Here is an 18,704-nt window from a genome sequence, read left to right on the forward strand (position 1 = left end):
CCTCACTGTTGTGGAGCATGTTCCCAGTTAAGGCCATGTTCAAAGTATCCTACCCACAGGCCACGAGTTGAGCCCCGCATAAACCCAAATCGCACTGCGGGCCGCAAACAAATGGGCGGCGGGCTGCATGTTGAGTAGCCCTGCCCTAGATCATACCTTCTGACAAGGAAAGGAATAATGGACTGATTTCTAATAAAATGAGCCTCCAAAGAGCTCTGAAGGGGTTTTTTTCCCCCCTTGGAAATTTTGAGACTGCTCATAGCTTTGCGCAGGCTGCACAAGTAGCTGAAAGACATTATCAAATCAAAATACAGTAAAACTCCAATTGTCCGGCACCCAGTGGTCCGGCACTTCCAATAGTCCGGCACCAACTGGAACCCAGAAGTGCTCCGGCCAGCTGGACAATTGGAGCTTCTCCGTGCCGCTTCCCCAAGGCCGCCGCTGCTGAAACTGACGAATGGCGGACTTGTGGAAGCTGCAGAGCAGAGCAGCTGGGGTGCTGGCAGGTTGGTCCCACAGCACTGCCCCTCACCCCGCTGCTCAACAATAACTACTGCAGCCTGGGGGGATGGGGAGTCCGCTGCCCTCCCCTCCCAGAAACTCTCGGTGGCAGCGCGGGGCTTTCCCCACCTTCCTGCAAAACGGCGAAGGATTTGCCCCTCGCCGCGCTGTTCCCTGCCCACCCCCCCCAGACGCAGTGCAGGTCCTGGCAGACCCATCACAGCCCCCCCGCCGGAGTACCTCCCGATACTCTGGCATATCCGATAATCCAGCACCACCTAGGTCCCAAAGGTGCCGGATTATCGGAAGTCTACTGTAGTAGTAATTTACATTCACTTAGCACAAGTGTAAGTGAGTGAGGCTAAGTCTCTCAAAATTAGACCAGCCCAAAGCTTTAAACCTTGACATAAATACTTGTCCACATTGGGATTTGAGCTACCACTGTAGCTGTATCAATGTGCAAACCCTAGTATAGATGCAGAGCATTAAGGTAAACTGTGACTTCCACAGAGGGAGCTTACACTTATTTCACTTCAGGTGCCTTTCAAGTCCCCTCTTTCAGAATTCAAACAAGTTCAGTATTCAATGAGGAACCTAATTTACAGAATCTTTCCTGGTTTTGAATCATATTCATCTGGAGCTATAAATTGTGGTTGTCTCTGACATGAGAGTTAAAAAAAAAACCACAATCCCTCATTGCAAAGATATGTGAATCTTTTACAAAATATAAGCCAAGTTTCTAGTTTGTAACCAAACCTGAAAGTGAGTTTTGGGTGCTTTGAGTGAAAGTTACTCCGTATGCAACTTTAGGCAGAAGACAAACATTTAAAAGCCACTTCTTTTGAATCAAGTGGAGCTGGGATTAAATTGGCCACTTCAAACTTCCTCCTTGCTCCCCAATGCAGAATATGGTACAATGTGTAGAAATTTTTACACAGATGGAGTAAAAGACTCTTAGCCAACTTTATAAGATGAGAGTGAATTGCCACAAATCCACCACTCATACTGTACACTTTGGTGCATTCTGGAAGCAGTTTGTCCACTACAACTATGAGGATACCTGCACAACACTCTTCTTCCTTAAGTAGACCAGGGGTGGAGAATCTTTTTTGAGTTGGGACCACTGGGGGTTGCACACAAATGAGAAAAAATCCCCACCCTTCACCGGTGTGGGCTCCCCAATGCTGGGGGCAGCTCCGAAACTCAGAGGCCAGATCCAGGTAAGCCAGGGGCTGCATCCAGCCCCCTGGCCTTAAGTTCCCCACCCCTGAAGTAGACCATTAACCACTTTGCAGCTCAAGCACTATACAGTGTGCTAATCACATCAGATCACAGTGATCTATTGTGACTTCATTCAAACATCAAGTACAAATGGTGGAGTGGAGGGGCAGTGGTGAACAGTTTAAAAGATCAAGCTTTGTTGTAAAGAGAGCAGGAACTGGAGACTTGGCAACACATATTCCACGTGCAGGCACTTTGCTTTTAAAGATATTAAGAGGACACAGGTGGTATCATAAAGCTGTCTCTTAAACAGATAATCTAATGGGGGAATTAAGGCCCAATTTTCAGATCTAGTCATCTTCATACAACAGCCATATTCTGCCCCCCATGGGACTGGGACAGTGAGCAAAGGTATAAGTGTATATTATGTTTTGTAATTTGAGCAACCAAATGTGGAATTTCAGACTGTCATCGTTATTGAAGGATTGGAGCCAAACTTTCCTTTCAACACTTAGAACATATTAAATGGGCTATGAACATGAATTAGATTAATAGATTGATACCCTGCCCCTTTTCTCCTCTCCCTTCCCTAGCAATTTCCTCCCCCCAACCCCTTTAATTCTTATTTCCGTCTCAGACAGACAAGTCCTCTGCTTTTGTGTTTTTCTGTATAGGTGTGTTCAGTTTGAATGACTTTTAGAGTTCAAGTGAAGAAACCAACAAAAAGGAAGAAAGGCCCAAGAAAAAAAGTACAGTGTGTCCTTCTCTCTATCTGTCCTACACCAGGGTGTTAAACTGGTGGGCCACATTTGGCCCAACTTAGTATGTTACATGGCTTCCAATATTCATAGTGCTTAGAATCTCTGCTTTCAGTTCATGTTAAGTGTCTAGTCTTCATAGTAGCAAAGTAAAGCTACCAAATGTGGACTGAGCTCCATAACTGAGGCAGCAATGTCTGCCTGAACAAAACAGTGATGGAAATGTCAATTCCCTTGTGCCCTATTAATTTCATTGGGACATCAAGGCTAAAATCCCTCATGACATTGCAGTATTGACTTTAACCATATCAGTACTGATCAGTTTAGCAGGTGCAATGGGAAAGAGGTTAAGAGCAAGGCCGACAGACAGGTGGCAATTGCAAACTATTTCAGAAAAGGAAATGCAGTGAAAAGAAGAACATAGGAAACAGAAGTTGGGGAAGGAAGAGAATCAGAGAAAGGAAGGAGGATGAAAGAAGAGCAGAGATAGCAATGACCTTATAGGACAGCATGTTCTCCTCACTGTGCTGATCTCCCTGTGAACTTCCGTGGTGGAGCATATGTCCTCCTAAATTTATATCCTGACTCATAATTTAACATGGAATTCGACCCCTGGCACCTAGTGAGTCTGATTCCTCTGAGTCAGAGCAATTATGAGTAGAGCCCTGCGTGGATACAAAATGTGTATCTGCATCATAATAACAAAACAGCTATGGACTCCTCAAGCAGACTGAGTTCTTACACGTCTAAAGGTGAGTTATACAGAAAACAAAGGCAGAATAGTTTTACAACTCTATGAACTTGTTAGCAAGTCATCTCCCTTACCTCTATATGTGTACCAGATCTCCCTATCACTTCTCTCTGTGCTGCTCTCTGCTTGCCTGTCTGCCCAATCTCAGTTAAGCCTTCCTCCTGGTGCCCAGGCTGAAGGAGTAGTTGAAAAGTAGACAGAGGCTAATTACTAGACAAATATAAGCTAGGGAAGCAACATGATCTAGTGCCTGGCGCACTGTAGAAGAACTCAAGAGACCTTTACCTTAAGTTTGTTGGGTGAGCTTGGAGAAGTCATTGCTTGCAGTGCCTCAGTTTCCCCATGAAGAAAACAGGAATAATAATACCAATTTTCCTTGCAAAGCCCTATACAGTATACAGATAATTACAAGGTGTAAGGATTACCTCTTCCCAAGTATCCCAAAATCCCATTATTTTCCCCCTTATTTAGTAGCCACTTGTAATGGTTTTCACTCCTAGGACAGTATCGTATTCCACTTGAAAACTGGGATTACAGTGTCACTGAAGAAAGTTAGAGTAGCAGCTGTAGTTCAAGTAGTGAGGCTAAGGCAAAGAAAGAATCAGCCAGATAAGAACATAAGAATGGCCATACTGAGTCAGACTAAAGGCCTATCTGGCCACAGTATCCAACAGTGGCCAATGCCAGTTGCCCCAGAAGGAGTGAACAGAACAGGTAATCATCACGTGACCCCTCTCCTGTCATTCATTTCCAGCCTCTGACAAACTGAGGCGAGGGACACCCTTCCAATCCATCCTGGCTAATAGCCATTGATGGACTTAACCTCTATTAATTTATCTAGCTCTTTTTTGAACCCTGTTAAAGTCCTGGTCTTTGCAACCTCCTCTGGCAAGGAGTTCCACAGATTGACTGTGTGCTGCATCTATGACTCTTTGACACCTATGACCTCTCTTTGGTTGCATCTATATTAAAAAACTAAGTGAGAGTGTGCTACCATAAATGGCTATAAACACACATCCTGTTTCAAGCACACCAATGCTCTGTCTACATCACCAGTAATTACGTGTTTTAGTAGCACTCCCTGGAGATTACTTATCCCATAGTTCGTGGCACACACAGCAGCCACTAGGATATTGTCTTATAAGGTGCACTTAATACACTAGCAAATTCAAAACACACATCAGGGAGCTCCGCCTAGCAGCAAAGACCATTGTCTAATTAAACTAGTGACACAAAATAAAGTTAAACCAGCATACATTTCACAAAGATGTCTATATCGTTAGACAACGTCTACATTGGCAAGATTTTGCGCAAATATTTTGAACGCAAGAGTTTTTGCGTTATAAGTATTTGTGCAAGAGAGTCTACACTGGCACATGCTTTTGCGCAAGAGATGTGCTTTTGCCCAAAAGCATCCGTGCCAGTGTAGACTCATAGACTCCAAGGTCAGAAGGGACCATTATGATCATCTAGTCTGACCCCCTGCACAGTGCAGGCCACAAAATCTCACCCACCCCTCCTAGAATAATCCTCTCACCTATATCTCAGATATTGAAGCCTTCAAATACTTTGAAGGCCCCAAGATGCAGAGATCCTCTAGCTGTGATCTGTACCCCATGCTACAGAGGAAGGCGAAAAACCTCCAGGGCCTCTGCCAATCTACCCTGGAGGAAAATTCCTTCCCGACCCCAAATATGGCCCATTTTAGCCATCGGGCTTCCTTGTGCAAGAAATTCGTGTTGCCTGTCTACACTAGCCTCTTGAGCAAGAACAGTTGCGCAAGAGGGCTTATTCCTGAGCGGGAGCATCATAGTTCTTGTGCAAGCAGCACTGATTTCACACATTAGAACATCAGTGTTCTTGTGCAAGAACTCCCCGCCAGTGTAGACAGGCAGCATGTTTTTGCGCAAAAACGGGTGCTTTTGCGCAAAATCATGCCAATGTAGACACAGCCTTATTGTTTAGCACCTGTATCCAGTAAGGAGAAGCTTTTGGGTAAAACCCCATGCCCACAGAACACCTAATAAAGTCAGTGAGACTCCATGTAACTGTATAATTGCTCTGCAAGGTCAGGGCCTAAAAAGATTACAACATGCTTTCTAAAGTTTTACTCAGATTCATTTCTAAACAAAATGCAAGTCTTTGCATTTTGTTAGTTTTCACTTTTTATGCAATAATCAATTTTCAGGGTACTAAACCCAGTCCAAATGTTTCCTTCTTTGCAATCAATCACATACTAACCTGTGTGCTAAAGTTGTTGGGAGTTTTTTTGGCTCAGACCAACAAAGTCAGTTTTACACAAGCCTACTGTGACTGTTAGTCCTGAGATTGCTCTTTAAACTTTATGCCATCATTTTAAACGGTTACAACAATTATATATTTTAACTTCAAAGGATTTCAGTAGCAGTAAGGATTAAAACATAGGCTCACCACTATGGAAGCATTAGAAGGAACTCAAACCTCAAGCAACACAATGCTAGCTTGCTTCTCCCCAGAACTGGGCAGCTGATCTAGGAGCAAAATTCCAAATTTAAAGAGAAAGGATAGAAACACAGTGCTCTAGCATTTCAACTAGCTTTATGTAAAAGACACACTTAAAAAACTAAGAACACAGGCACAGAATATAATAAAACCTTGTCACACTCTAATAATTACAATTATTAACTTTTCTTACATATAACAGTCTAGCAATGTCTGTTATATTTTAGTAGGCTTCCCCCTTCCCAACAGCTGGATGTGCAGTGAGATTGTGGGGGAGGAGAGATCTGAAAGGAAGAATCCTTTATGGGGCGGAGTTGCCTGTGACCTGCTCCAAGGGAAGTAGCCACTGCTGGAGAGGAGTGGGGGTGCAAGTGGCTGCATTAAAGTTTGTCTGATTTTTGTATAGTGTGGTCTTGCTTCATTGCCTTAGATACCCCATAGTGCTCTATGTTGCATAGATACAGCATCATGCTATGTTTATATGTAATAGTAGATCATATTCATTTTGTTTATAATCCTTTGGTGGCTGTTCCCTTTGGTTTAGTCCAATGGTTCCTTTTTGCTCTGCCCCAGCTTCTGAGCACATGCACCTGGGGGAAACACCCTCACACTAGTCTGTGTGGCAAGGGGGAGGGAAGGCATGCAGGCTGTTCTTCCTCCTGACCGATTATGGGCCTGGTGCCCAGGAGTATACCACGATGAGCAGGGCCATGTGTGGGTGGCTGTGCTCAGGAAAGTAAGTCTGTTGCTCTGCCATGCAGCTCTTCCTTTGTTTTACCCTAGAGAGTGTGTGTTTCATGTGCCTGGATTTTCTGGTTATACTAGTGAGTTCTTTCTCTCTTATATTTGCTCCCTAGGATCCAAGGACAGGCATCCTGTGGGCCAGGGTACGGGCCGAACAGGTCCCTCTGGGGGATTCCTGGACCCGTAGTCAGTTCCCACTCTCACCTCTCCCCCATCTGTGGCAGTGGTGCCCACGTGGACTTTACCGTGCAGCTGGGGGGACAGGAGAAGATGAATGGTGGCTGAAGAGCCATCAGGTGGTAAGTTAAAGGCTCCAAAGAGAGGACGTGTAGCTAGAGAGTATTACAATGAATACATCTGTAGTTATCTCTTTGGTCTCCCTGCAACCCAATTGTCACCCCTCTTAGATCTGGTTTAGTATTTAAAAGGCATAAGCCTTCTGCTCTCCCCTCAGGTCTGGCTGTACTCGGAGCTTGTGCCGCTGCTCTGCCTATTCTGTATTTTCAGTTCCTCTACCCCTGTGCTGTCTGCAGTTGTTTCCCACCTCTGGTCAGATAGCTTAACAAACAGCAGTAAATTCCCATTGTTCAATGAGCTCTACAGGGGCAGTCGCAATGCTTGACCCTCCCAGACACACAGAGGATTGGGGCTTAGCTGATCCACCACAATTTTACATCCCTAGTTCAGTTAACTGGTTAAATGGAAATGTTTAACCAGTAAGCCATGATCCTGCGGCAGGGGGCTTCTCCAGCCCAGCCAGGCCCACCACACCCGCTTGGGCCAAGCTTGCCGCACTATGGGCAGGGGGCTGCTGTGATCGTGCCTGCCGTGCTCCAGGCAGGGGGGCTGCTCCAGCCCAGCCATGCCGGAATCCCCCACGCTTGTAATATGGTGGGGTTAGCCCGGCTATGCTGGAGTGCTCCCTGGGGTCCTGCCACTGGTTAGGGCTGGGCAGGGGTCCCACCAGACCCTGCCTCCTAGGGCCTGCACAGCCAGGCTGGTGTGGCCAGGGTCCCTCTTGCCCCTTCCTAGGCTATGTCTACACTGGCGGCTTCTTGCGCAAGAACGTCTTGCGCAAGGGTTCTTGTGCAAGAAGTCTTGCGCAAGAAAACGTCCACACTGCCATGTGCGCACTGTGCTTTTGCGCAAGGGCTCCCATGGCAGTGTGGACGCTCTCTTGCGCAAGAAATCTGTGATGGCCATTTTAGTCATAGTGCTTTGTTGCACAAAAACTCCCTGCCGAGTGACCACACTGCCCTTTTGCGCAAGAGCTCCTGCGCAAGAGGGCTTACACCTGATAAAAAAGAGCATAACTCTTGCGCAAGAAGCCCTCTCTTACCACGCTGTACTGTACATTTCCTTGCACAAGAGCGGGCGGGCAGTGTGGACGCTCTGCAGATTCTTGCGCAAGAACAGCTGTACTTGCGCAAGAAGCTGCGAGTGTAGACATAGCCCTAGTGTGTGGTGGGGCTGGGGTGAGGCTGCACCCAGGATCACTACCTGCTGTCCTGTCTGGGTTCCTGGTTAACTAGTTACCTATCCAATAAACCTAATGCTCACCAGTTAACTGGGTAGTCTTTTACATCCTTAGACTGAACCCTTCTTCTTAGTCGTTTCTCTCCCTGCTAACTAGGAGGTGAGGTTATACAAATCTAATGGCCCTTTATATATCTCACTACTTGTCCTCCCTCCCTTTCTTTCAGGTATCTGGTGTTCCAGAGATACTTCTCTGCCAACTACCCAGAGGCCACAGCAAAGTAAATACCTGAGACTGGCAGCACTTCTCAGGAGCAGGCCTGCTGTGAGGGTTTTAAATACATATACTTTTTTCTTTCTTTAAATAGGGCAATATGAACAAGGAAAAAAGGAAGATTTTTTTTTTATGTTCGGCAATGCAGTATTAATTTAAATCTGTCATGTTATAAAATGTTTGACAAATGTAAGGGGGCCTTTCTAAAAATGGTGATGAGGCAGTTTATATCACCGATCACAAAATGAAAGCCATTTCTTTTAGAGTAAAAAAAATTTGTTTGCCTGTTTAAATGTGTCTTGTTTGTTGTCCAGGGTGCAAAGGGGACAAAGAGAACTGCAGAGGACAGTTCCTGCCTTTTGGACCTGTGTTATGACCATTCAAGTGAACTTGATGGGTGTCTCAAGGATGGCCTACCAGCCCAGGATAGCAGTGGGAGGACCAATTGAGCTGGATAGCGTAGGCAGCAAGTGAACCAATAAGGCTGGTGGGTTACACAAGGGTTACTCCTGCAAATGTAGTGACCACAGTAGCATGAATGTCTGTACATCACTGGCAACGTCTTATGGGTGAGCATGTGAATTGTTAGGTCAACATTTGCTAGTATAGTAGACAGAGATTTTCTCATTCTGTTCCTTTCAGCAGTAATGTTGAAGTGAGCGGGTTATCTCGAAAATCTGGTTGCAGCTGGCAGTGTAGCACATGCAGAACTAAATAGCTATACATATATGGCACAGTGTATGTGTGTACCATATTTGAATGAAAATGTATCTGCACTTCACATCACCTTCCATCTGCTTCACGGAGGCAACGGCTACACTGCAAGCTTCTTGTGCAAGAAACCCTTGCTGTCTGTCCACATGCCTTTTTGCGCAAGAGCTCTTGCACAAAAAGGCTTATTCCATGTAGAAAGAGGAATAACTCTTGCACAAAAAGCCCTGACTTCTGACGATCTGCTGTACTTTTTCTTGTGCAAAAATGCGCTTGTAGTGTGGATGCTATGTGAGTTCTTGAGCAAAAATGGCCATTTTTGTGCAAAAACTCTGCAGTGTAGATGTGGCCAAAGAGTGCAGGGCCAAGGGCTCCATTACAGAGGCAGTTTACAGCACAATTAAGAAAACATGTTCTTTACTTCTTATATTTCCTTCATTTTTCTTCTTCACATGGGGGAGACAAGGAGAGAGGAATATATCTGACTTTATTTTAAAGAATGTGAGCTAGCAAGACTCTAAGTTGCTAGTCTCTAAGGCAGTGTTTCCCAAAGTGGTTTGTTTACTTACCAGCGTCATGGCCACGGAGCCTTGCAGTGTCCATTGGCTCCATTTCGCTGTTAGCATCCAAGGGGAGCCGTGGGAAGCGGCGTGGGCTGGGTAGCTGCTTCCTGCAGCTCCCCTTGGCTGCAAACGACGAAATGGAGCCGATAGGAACTGCAAGGCTCCGTGGCCACGATACCGGTAAGTAAACAATCTGGCATGGCCCATTAACAAGTTTCTCAAAGTGGTTTCCCGGACCACTTTGAGAAACACTGCTCTAAGGACTTGTCCACACTTAAAACACTACAGAGTTATTCCTGTAGCATTTCAGCGTAGATACTTCCTGCTCTGAGAGGGATTCTTCGATGAGATTCTTCCCAGAGAGGCAGCTGCTAGATAACTGAAAATTTCTTCCGTCAACCTATGTAACTGGGGACTTGGGTTGCCTTAATTATGCTGCTTGCGGGTGTGTGGATTTTTCACACCCGAGTGGTGAAGTTGTGCCGATCTAATTTTCTAGGGTAGACTAGGCCTAAATCAATCATGAGTTGCTCTTACATGCTGTATAGCCTTATGACATTTCTGATCCCCACCCGTAACATATCACATGCCTTAAATCCAATGACTAATAAAAATTCTGTTCTAGGAGAAACCAGAGGGGGTCTGAAGAGTAATTAAGGTCTCCCTAGGCTTGCAAGATTTATTTTTTTAAGTGAGTTTGCTCACCAGATCAGTTCTGTCAGGCTCCACTTTATTGCTATTGATACTGTGGACCTCTCATTGCCAGTTTTGTATTTGTTTGACTCTGACTCAGAGGAGCTTCTCCTGTTTTTCAATTTTGCAAGAACAAAATTGGAACATTTGAGTGCAATGCTACAAATTGCTAAAAAATAAATCTCTGATGCTCTCAAGTTAGCTTCGAACAAAAAATTTATGTTTTTTAAATCCATGTACTATGATTCATGATTGTGTAAAGATGCTTGTTGTTTAAAATGGACTCTGCTAAACAGGACAGATTATGCTGAAGACCTCATCTTGTTAAGGGTAACTGCAATGTTTTCAAACAAAAACTAGGGACAGTTATCCCAATAAGTGGACTGGCAGGGAAATTTCATGGTGGAGTTAAGGTCTTCTTGTAAAGGAGACTGGAAGAGAGAAAAGTAGAGGAGAGTTTACCTACTCTTCCTTCTCTTATGGTAAATTATTCATCGCTTTCTTGCTGTGTTGACATCTGAATAAGATCTGGAGGAGGACTTGGGGACTCTCTCATATAGAGTGGGGCTCACTGGAAAACCTTGTGTCAGAATGAGAGTAGATAAAAAAGGTGACAGACTCGACAGAAAGGAAGGCTTTGCAATGCATGTTTATTCACCTGGGGGTATGTCTACACTGCATAGCTATTAATAGCTACCCTGCATCTACACAAACCACCCGTTATTTCAAAGTATTTTTCGAAATAATGGGTGCACTATTTCAGCATCCCGGTAACCCTCGTTCCAAGAGGGATAAGGGTTGTCTTGAAATAGTGCCAATTTTGAAATAAAGCACTGTGTAGACACGCCAAATTTCAAAATAGCCTATTTCAAAATAGATTCAAAATAAGATATGCAATTTGCATATCTTATTTTGAGGCTAGGGTGCTGTGTAGATGCACCCCCAGTCTGCTGTCATTTTTGATGCTCACGTAGGGTGCATCTACACAGCAGGGCTTAACTCGAAATAAGATATGCAAATTGAGCTACGTCAGTTGTGTGGCTTATTTCAAAATAGCTTATTTAGAAATAGAAAGCATCTACACAGCACTTATTTTGAAACAGAGCACGAGACTCCGACTTCCCTTCTTGTACAGTGAGGCTGTGTCTACATTGGACCCCTTTTCCGGAGAAGGGATGCAGATGAGACAAGTCGAATTGCAAATGAAGCGGGGGATTTAAATATCCCCTGCTTCATTTGTATAAACATGGCTGCCGCTTTTTTCCGGCTTGGGGCTTTGCCGGAGAAAAGCACTAGTCTAGACGGGATCTTTCGGAAAACAAAGCCTTTTCCGAAAGGTTCCTTATTCCTGATTTTAAGAGGAATAAGGGACCTTTCGGAAAAGGCTTTATTTTCTGAAAGATCCCATCTAGACTGGCGCTTTTCTCCGGCAAAGCCCCGAGCTGGAAAAAAGCGGCAGCCATGTTTATACAAATGAAGCAGGGGATATTTAAATCCCCCGCTTCATTTGCAATTCCGACTTGTCTCAGCTGCATCCCTTCTCCGGAAAAGGGGTCCAGTGTAGACACAGCCTGAGTGTTACAGGAGTCGGAGTAAGAAGTCCTCCAGCTTGACACTATTTCGAAATAACTGCTTGCTGTGTAGACTCGGACTAAGATATTTCAAAATAATGCTAGTTATTTCGAAATAATGTTGCAGTGTAGACATACCCCTAGACAGTATTTTTTTTTCAGCAGCCAATTTATAGGGGCTAGATAAACCAGGACTAAATGGGTTTTGTAAAACCAACAGGCAAACCGTGAAACTAGACTATACTGGTATAAGGATAACCAGAGTTTTGGTCTAGATTACAAAGTGTACATGTGCATGGCATTTTTCTTCTTTCTTATTCTAATCTTGTTATGGTCCTGACATACTGGAATTATCCATTCATTTTTCAGAGAGCAGGATTTCTGTACATTTCAACACACTGATCACAGTTCAGCGAGTTACCTAAGTACATAGCTAACCTAAAAAACTCGAGTAACCTATTTACTCTAATGGGATACTCATGCTTATGTAGGTTGCTGAATCTGGCCCAAACACACAGCGGTGGGACATGCAGGGGAGGATACAGAAATGTTGTTTCTGAAATCTCTCCAGCCAACAGCTCCCTGGGGTGCCCAGCAACGAATGCATTTTTGTTATCATTTGAAGGGTAAAGAGGCCAACATATGTAAAAATGCCATATTGAAACTTAAAACTTGATTTAGAGTTGATGTTGCTAGATGATGTCACATTCTTTTCAGAGGCCATATTTGCAGTGCTGGCCACAACAGATGCATATGCAAAAATCTGTAGGGACATTGTTGCAATCTCATAAGCAGGCTCTTTATTTACATGCGAAGTCTGTCATTTTGACCAGCATGGAGGGGGGAGGCACGGTGAACCAGGGACAGACAGCTAACAGCAGGAATCACAACACTTTGTTCTAAAGAATCATGCTGCATAGTTAAGATCTCATATTGTCTGTGGATTAAACACTCATACATGCAGCATTCCCCTCTATATCTGTTTGCACATGCAATTACTAAAATGTTCATATGCAAATTTCAGTGCATTTTAGCTTGTGATTTGCTCACAGGGAGTTTATCATTATGCTGTGAAGTAGATGGTAGGCTGCTGTGAATATTTCTACCTACAAATACTTTTTTTTGCAGATGCAGGAATTGTCTAGGTTTGAACCTTTACCATTACTATTGAAACAATTAGATTTTCACTATTTTAAATCCTAGACAGTAGAAATGCTCGATTATAGAAATCGTGTGAAAGGCTGTACAGCAGCCATAGTCTGGCTGAATGCAGAGTGGGATCTTTTCTTTCCCTTCAAGCATCTGAGGAAGTGAGTTATATCTCACAAAAGCTTATGCCCTAATAAATTTGTTAGTTTTTAAGATGCCACTGGACTCCTTGTTGGTTTTGCTGAAACAGACTAACATGGCTACCTCTCTGAAACTTGTAATAGGATCTGATATACAGGCAGTCCCCGACTTACGCGGATCCGACTTATGTCGGATCCGCAGTTACGAACGGGGCTGCCCCGGAGTACACGGACTGCAGGACCTCGCGGTCCCGCCGCCCGTGTACTCCGGGCGAGAAAAGCTGCTCCGCGTCTCCCTGGTCTGCAGACCAGGAAGACGCGGAGCAAAGCCGCTGCCCGAGCCCCCCCCCCCCCCCCCCCCCCGCGGCTTTGCAAAGCCTCGGGGAAGCCGGCAGCGATGCAGCCCAGGCGAGCCTGGGCTGCCTTGCTGCCCGAGACCCCCGCGGCTTTGCAAAGGCTTCCCCGAGGCTTTGCAAAGCCGCGGGGGGGGGGGGGGGGGGCCTCGGGCAGCGAGGCAGCCCAGGCGCACCTGGGCTGCTCCGCTGCTGGCTTCCCCAAGGCTTTGCAAAGCCACGGGGGGGGGGGGGGGGCTCGGGCAGCGAGGCAGCCCAGGCCGCCTGGGCTGCTCCGCTGCCGGCTTCCCCGAGTCTTTGCAAAGCCGCGGAGGGGCTCGGGCAGCGAAGCAGCCCAGGCCACCTGGGCTGCTCCGCTGCCGGCTTCCCCGAGGCTTTGCAAAGCCGTGGGGAAAGCCGGCAGCGGGACAGCCCAGATGCCCCGCGGCTGTCCCGCTGCCGGCGTCCTCAGAGGCTTTGCTCCCCGTCTCCCTGGTCTGCTGGTCTCCAGCAGACCAGGGAGACGGGGAGCAAAGCCGCGGAGGACCCAGGCGGCGGGACCGCGGTGCGTCTCGGTCCGCCGCCCGCGTCTTCCTGGTCTGCTGGGGTGGGGGGGGGGCGCAGCTAGTACGCCCCGCCCCCCCCAGCAGAATAGGCTTTTCTCTGGACGCCTGTGGCAGCGCTACTGGACGCCTGAGGAGCGGTGCTACTGGAGCAACCCAGCAGCACCCCAGCTGCTCTGCCCCAGGCGTCCTGATTTAGCCGCTGCTGAAACTGACCAGCACTGACTACAGAAAGCCCGAGGCAGAGTTGCTCTGCCTCGGGCTTCCTGGAATCAGCTGCTGATCAGTTTCAGCAGCAGCTGACTTGGGGACGCTTGGGGTTCTTAAGTTGATGCTGTATGTAAGTCAGAACTGGCGGTCATTTTCAGCAGTGGCTGAATCTGGACGCCAGTTCCGACTTACATACAGATTCAACTTAAGAACAAACCTACAGTCCCTATCTTGTATGTAACCCGGGGACTGCCTGTACACCTGAAATTATGCCATTTGGGTACTCTTAGCCTATTTGGATTTACTTTCCATTATTCCATATTCCTTAGTTCCATGTACTAATGCTGGATGTCTCTAAATGCTGCTGCTTCTGGTTGAAACTACTGTAGTGAGTTACAATCAACGTGTGCCTAAAAGGTAGGGCAGTGATGATACAAAGAAATAACAGATTTTTATCTTCTCTGGAAATAATTATATGAAAAAAGTCTGATTGGAGGGATCAGACATGATACTGCCATTTCACTAAATGATTTAAAGCCAGATCTTATTTTGATCATGCTTTGCCTCCTAAGGCATGGAATGCCTCAAAGAAGGGTTTTCAGGATTAGACATCAAAGTTAAGTTTTTGTGGGGAGAAGTTTTAGGTCAGTTGGGGATAATAATCGTTAACAACCTTTGTAAAGTGTTTTGAGATTTACAGGGGTAGCAAACTTTATACAAGCTAAACATCTTCATCTTTGCTAGCGTTCTTACCTTAGTTTTTACCGCAATAAAAATTTTAAAAGATTTGCATCATACGGCTGCATAATACGGCTGTACAGATTAGAAAAAAGATATAGTTTTGTAAAACACGTAAGTTAGTACGTCCGTATGCTAGAGTATTTTAAAGGGAATACAAAGTTTTTATTTAAAACCTGGCTGGACTAGTAGGGTTATCTTCCAGTGTCCTGTTGCTTTAAGGATTGGATTTCTGCATAAAAAGTCAATAGGGCTCTGGTAAACCAAGGTGTGATCGCTGTACAGTTTGGGGTGCTATTGGAAGATGCTCCTGCCCTGGGTTTGTGTAAGATGTGTTTGGATTTTTATTCTTCTTTAATACATCTCTCTGGTTTTAGAATAGCCCTTGTTCTAGTAATGCAACATATCATAATCAACGTAGAGGATCATCATCAAAGTTTTTAAACCAGACTATCAAACTGTTGTATTTTGAGTGTGCTTTTGCCTAAGAATATGTCTACATAATTTGTGGCAGCCTAGTCAACTGACTTGTGCTCACACTATAACACTAAAAAAGTGGTGTAGACATTGCAGGTTGGGATTTGAAGCCCAGGGAGAGGTTGGTGGGCTTCCGACGCTGAGCCACAACTTAAAATCACTGTACACTTCAAGGTACAGGATTTGAGGATTCATTTTATGAAAACAAGGGAGAGCATATATCCTATGAGGGTAAGTCTGCACTGCAGATCAGGATGTGAAATTGCAGCACATGTGGCCATTCATGAGCTAGCTTTGATCAAGCTACTTTAGCAGTGAAGCTGCAGTGCATGGGCCAGCTGCCCAGATATAAGCCTAGCTAGTGCTGTCTACAGTACCCATATCTATGCTAGCTGCAGCTGAACTAGCACTGCTTTGATATGCTTCTGTTTTTAGTCTGCTAGTGCTGGGAAGGCCTAGCTGTTATCAGTACTATCATATCCAAGACCATAGGTACATAGAGGGTGACTAGCCCATTCCACTGCGGCTGCACGTTTGTTTTTTTAGTGTGCTACCTCCATCACAGATAACATGGGTATGTCTATCCCAGCTGGAAATTTTCCCACCAGCTACCCTGCAGACCTAGAGGTAGTGCTTCTCTATGGGGGGGGAAAGGTAGTGTTTCTTTATGGGGGGGAAGGATAGCTCAGTGGCTTGAGCATTGGCCTGCTAAATCCAGGGTTGTGAGTTCAATCCTCAAGGAGACCATTTAGGGATCTGGGGCCAAATCTGTCAGTGATGGCACTTGGTCCTGCTGTGAAAACAGGGGAGTGGATTCAAGGTCCCTTCCAGCTCTAGGAGATAGGCATCTCCATTTGTTTAGTTTCTGTGCCACTCTTTACTCTATGAATCTCACCATCTATTAGCCATGTGCTTCCTTAATATTTATTTTTCCAGAATGGTAGCATAAAACAGCTTTTGTGAAAGAAAGTAGGTAGCATAATCCTGTGATTTGGATTCTTTCAGTAGGACCATTGCGAAGAGCAATGAAAACCTTCCAGAATGACTTGAGAGAATGCTTGTCTGCCTCAGTTTGCAGAGGGACAGCCTGCCTGATGATGGTACTGTTATTCTTCTCAGTGAATAGTGAAACCTAATGATGAGACTGTTGCAGTCAATACTTTTAATTATTCTACTACTGATCATTGAAGCAGAGCCATTAGTTACTCTAGGACAGTGAGCAGAGCTTGAGCAGACATTGGCCATTTTCTTTCTTCAGTCCTAACTAGATTATTGCATATGAAATCCAACATTCTCCCCTCCCACTTTCTTAGCTAAACTTCTGACTATCATTTTTCCTTCAAAAGCTTCAGAGGGGTAGCCAAGTTATTCTGTATAGGATAAACTTAAAAAACAACAAATAGTCTGGTAGCACTTTAAAGACTAACAAAACATATAGATGGTATCCTGAGTTTACATGGGCACAGCCTACATGTGGGTTGTACCCATGAAAGCTCATGATACAATCTACATGTTTTGTTAGTCTTTAAAGTGCTACCAGACTATTCATTGTTTTTTAAGTTTATTTTTCCTTAAGTGTCTGTTTTAGACCATTTCAAGTTCAGGCATCACAAAGGAAGTCAGTGGGCGTGTCATCCACATAACTCCACTGTGTAGATGTAGCTTATTTCAGGATACCTCTGGTATCCCAAAATAGCTATTCCACGTCTTAAGAGCAAGCCCGTTATACTGAAATATAACTGGCTCACTATTCTGATGTCCCTGTAAACTGCATTGCATGAGGGTTAAGAGACATTTCAGAATAATGCTTTATTTTGAAATTTGGCGCTGTGTAGACAGCACCAGCTTTTGAAATAAGCTATTTTAAAATTACCCTGAAATAAGCTATGCAATTTGCATAGTGAAAATTGTGTAGCTTATTTCAAGGTAAGGATGTTGGTTAGACACACCAATGACGATCCCGGGATTAAAGTCTTGAGTTTATGGAAACTAGGAAAGGAGCAGAGAATGGGAACTTAGAGTTGTGATAGTAATTGCCATCAACACCCATGGGCACATTGCCAGCATCTAGTACTCTGGTACTAACACCAGAGGAGGCTTTGACTAAGTGCCTTTCTATGAAATCAAGTCAGTTGAACTGTAAACTGCCCTAACAGGACAGCTACTGCAATTGAGATTATATGGAAATGCAAGGATTGTTTGAGTCTGCAAGAGACCCCATCCTCAGATAGAGGTCTTCTCAAAGAGCATGTTCTTACAATCTGATGAAAAAGCTAGATTTCATTGTTGTTGACAGCGGAGATCAATTCTGCTGGATAGAGTTTCAATTTAAATGACTCAGTGTCCAGGAAAGGTGAGAATGATGAAGAATGTTTCTTTAGTGAAATAATTAGTTACCTACTGCTGTGCGCTGGAGCCACTCATGTCACCAAATAAAGTAACACAGCTTCTCTCAGTACTGACAGCAAGAAATATTTCCAGTAAAGAAAACAAAATGCAACTGAAGAAACAAAGAAGCCCGAAGATAAAAGTGGCACGCAGGGACAGATCTTCAGCTGGTGTAAGTCTGTTAGGAAGCTATGTCGGTTTACACCAGTGTTGCGGATTTCACATGGTAAATGTAAGAAGTCTTTCTTTTGATCATCGTGAAAAGTAATATTGCAACATACTCCTGGGCAATACATCTGAACAAATCATATAGAGAATGAAAACAATTTTATGGACATTTATAAAAGTCGCATATGCGTGGTTTTAAACAGCTTTCAGTTGTTATAAAAAAGTTGCATAAACTCATTCTGTCAGTAGAGGGATTCCTACATGTGGCCAATATAAACATCAGCTAAAATAAGACAGTTCCTATTCCATGAACTCACAGATAAAATGTCATCTCCTGATAGTTAAAGGTTAAATAGTACCTTGTGCATGAAAAATGTGTGAGTTTGTCTATTGTGTTTCAGCATTCTTTTTAAATGCTGCGCTGAGGTTAATAAACCAAAGGAAGCAATGTTTCTTTAAGAAGACATTTTGGCTTCTTATGAAGAAAACAGCTCTTGTAGAAGATAGGAAATACATAAAATTGAACTAAATGCACAAAAATATAGAGATAGCTTTCAATACTATATGACTGCTTAGTTATACCAAGACATGCTGTTTTTATAAAGAACTGAATGTAATCCTGGGTAGCGACACCACATCCACAGCCAAGGACTCTGGGAATATATCCGAAAGCACAGAGTCAGCAAAAACAGAACTTAACTCAGAGGCAGAAGTTCTTGATGAAGAGGTGAAAGCGAATGAGGAGGAGGGACTCTCTGCAGGTCAACTGGTGCAGCAGGCATCCAGGAATGCTTC

General features: G+C 44.6%; 2 long non-coding RNA genes across 5 annotated transcripts in view; one reads left to right on the forward strand and one right to left on the reverse strand.

Moving 5' to 3' along the window:
* The window catches only part of LOC112544703 (uncharacterized), an 84,441-nt gene extending 78,008 nt beyond the window's left edge, over window positions 1–6,433 (reverse strand). For 3 of the 4 annotated variants that reach the window (XR_012900590.1, XR_012900591.1, XR_012900589.1), the window contains exons 1-3: window positions 5,906–6,433; window positions 5,662–5,741; window positions 3,517–3,617 (exon numbers count right to left, since the gene is read on the reverse strand). This is a non-coding gene — a long non-coding RNA (uncharacterized LOC112544703). Of the gene's footprint in view, window positions 1–2,381; window positions 3,405–3,516; window positions 3,618–5,661; window positions 5,742–5,905 lie in introns of those variants that run through there. The other variant, XR_003088035.2, reaches the window with a different exon arrangement.
* LOC112544702 (uncharacterized) lies at window positions 1,897–6,701 on the forward strand. The gene is made up of 3 exons (XR_012900592.1): window positions 1,897–2,006; window positions 2,397–2,471; window positions 6,570–6,701. It is a non-coding gene; the product is annotated as an uncharacterized LOC112544702 (long non-coding RNA).
* Window positions 6,702–18,704: the final 12,003 nt, after the last annotated feature.

Source organism: Pelodiscus sinensis, chromosome 1 (assembly GCF_049634645.1).
Source record: "Pelodiscus sinensis isolate JC-2024 chromosome 1, ASM4963464v1, whole genome shotgun sequence".
In the NCBI taxonomy this organism is placed as follows: domain Eukaryota; kingdom Metazoa; phylum Chordata; order Testudines; family Trionychidae; genus Pelodiscus; species Pelodiscus sinensis.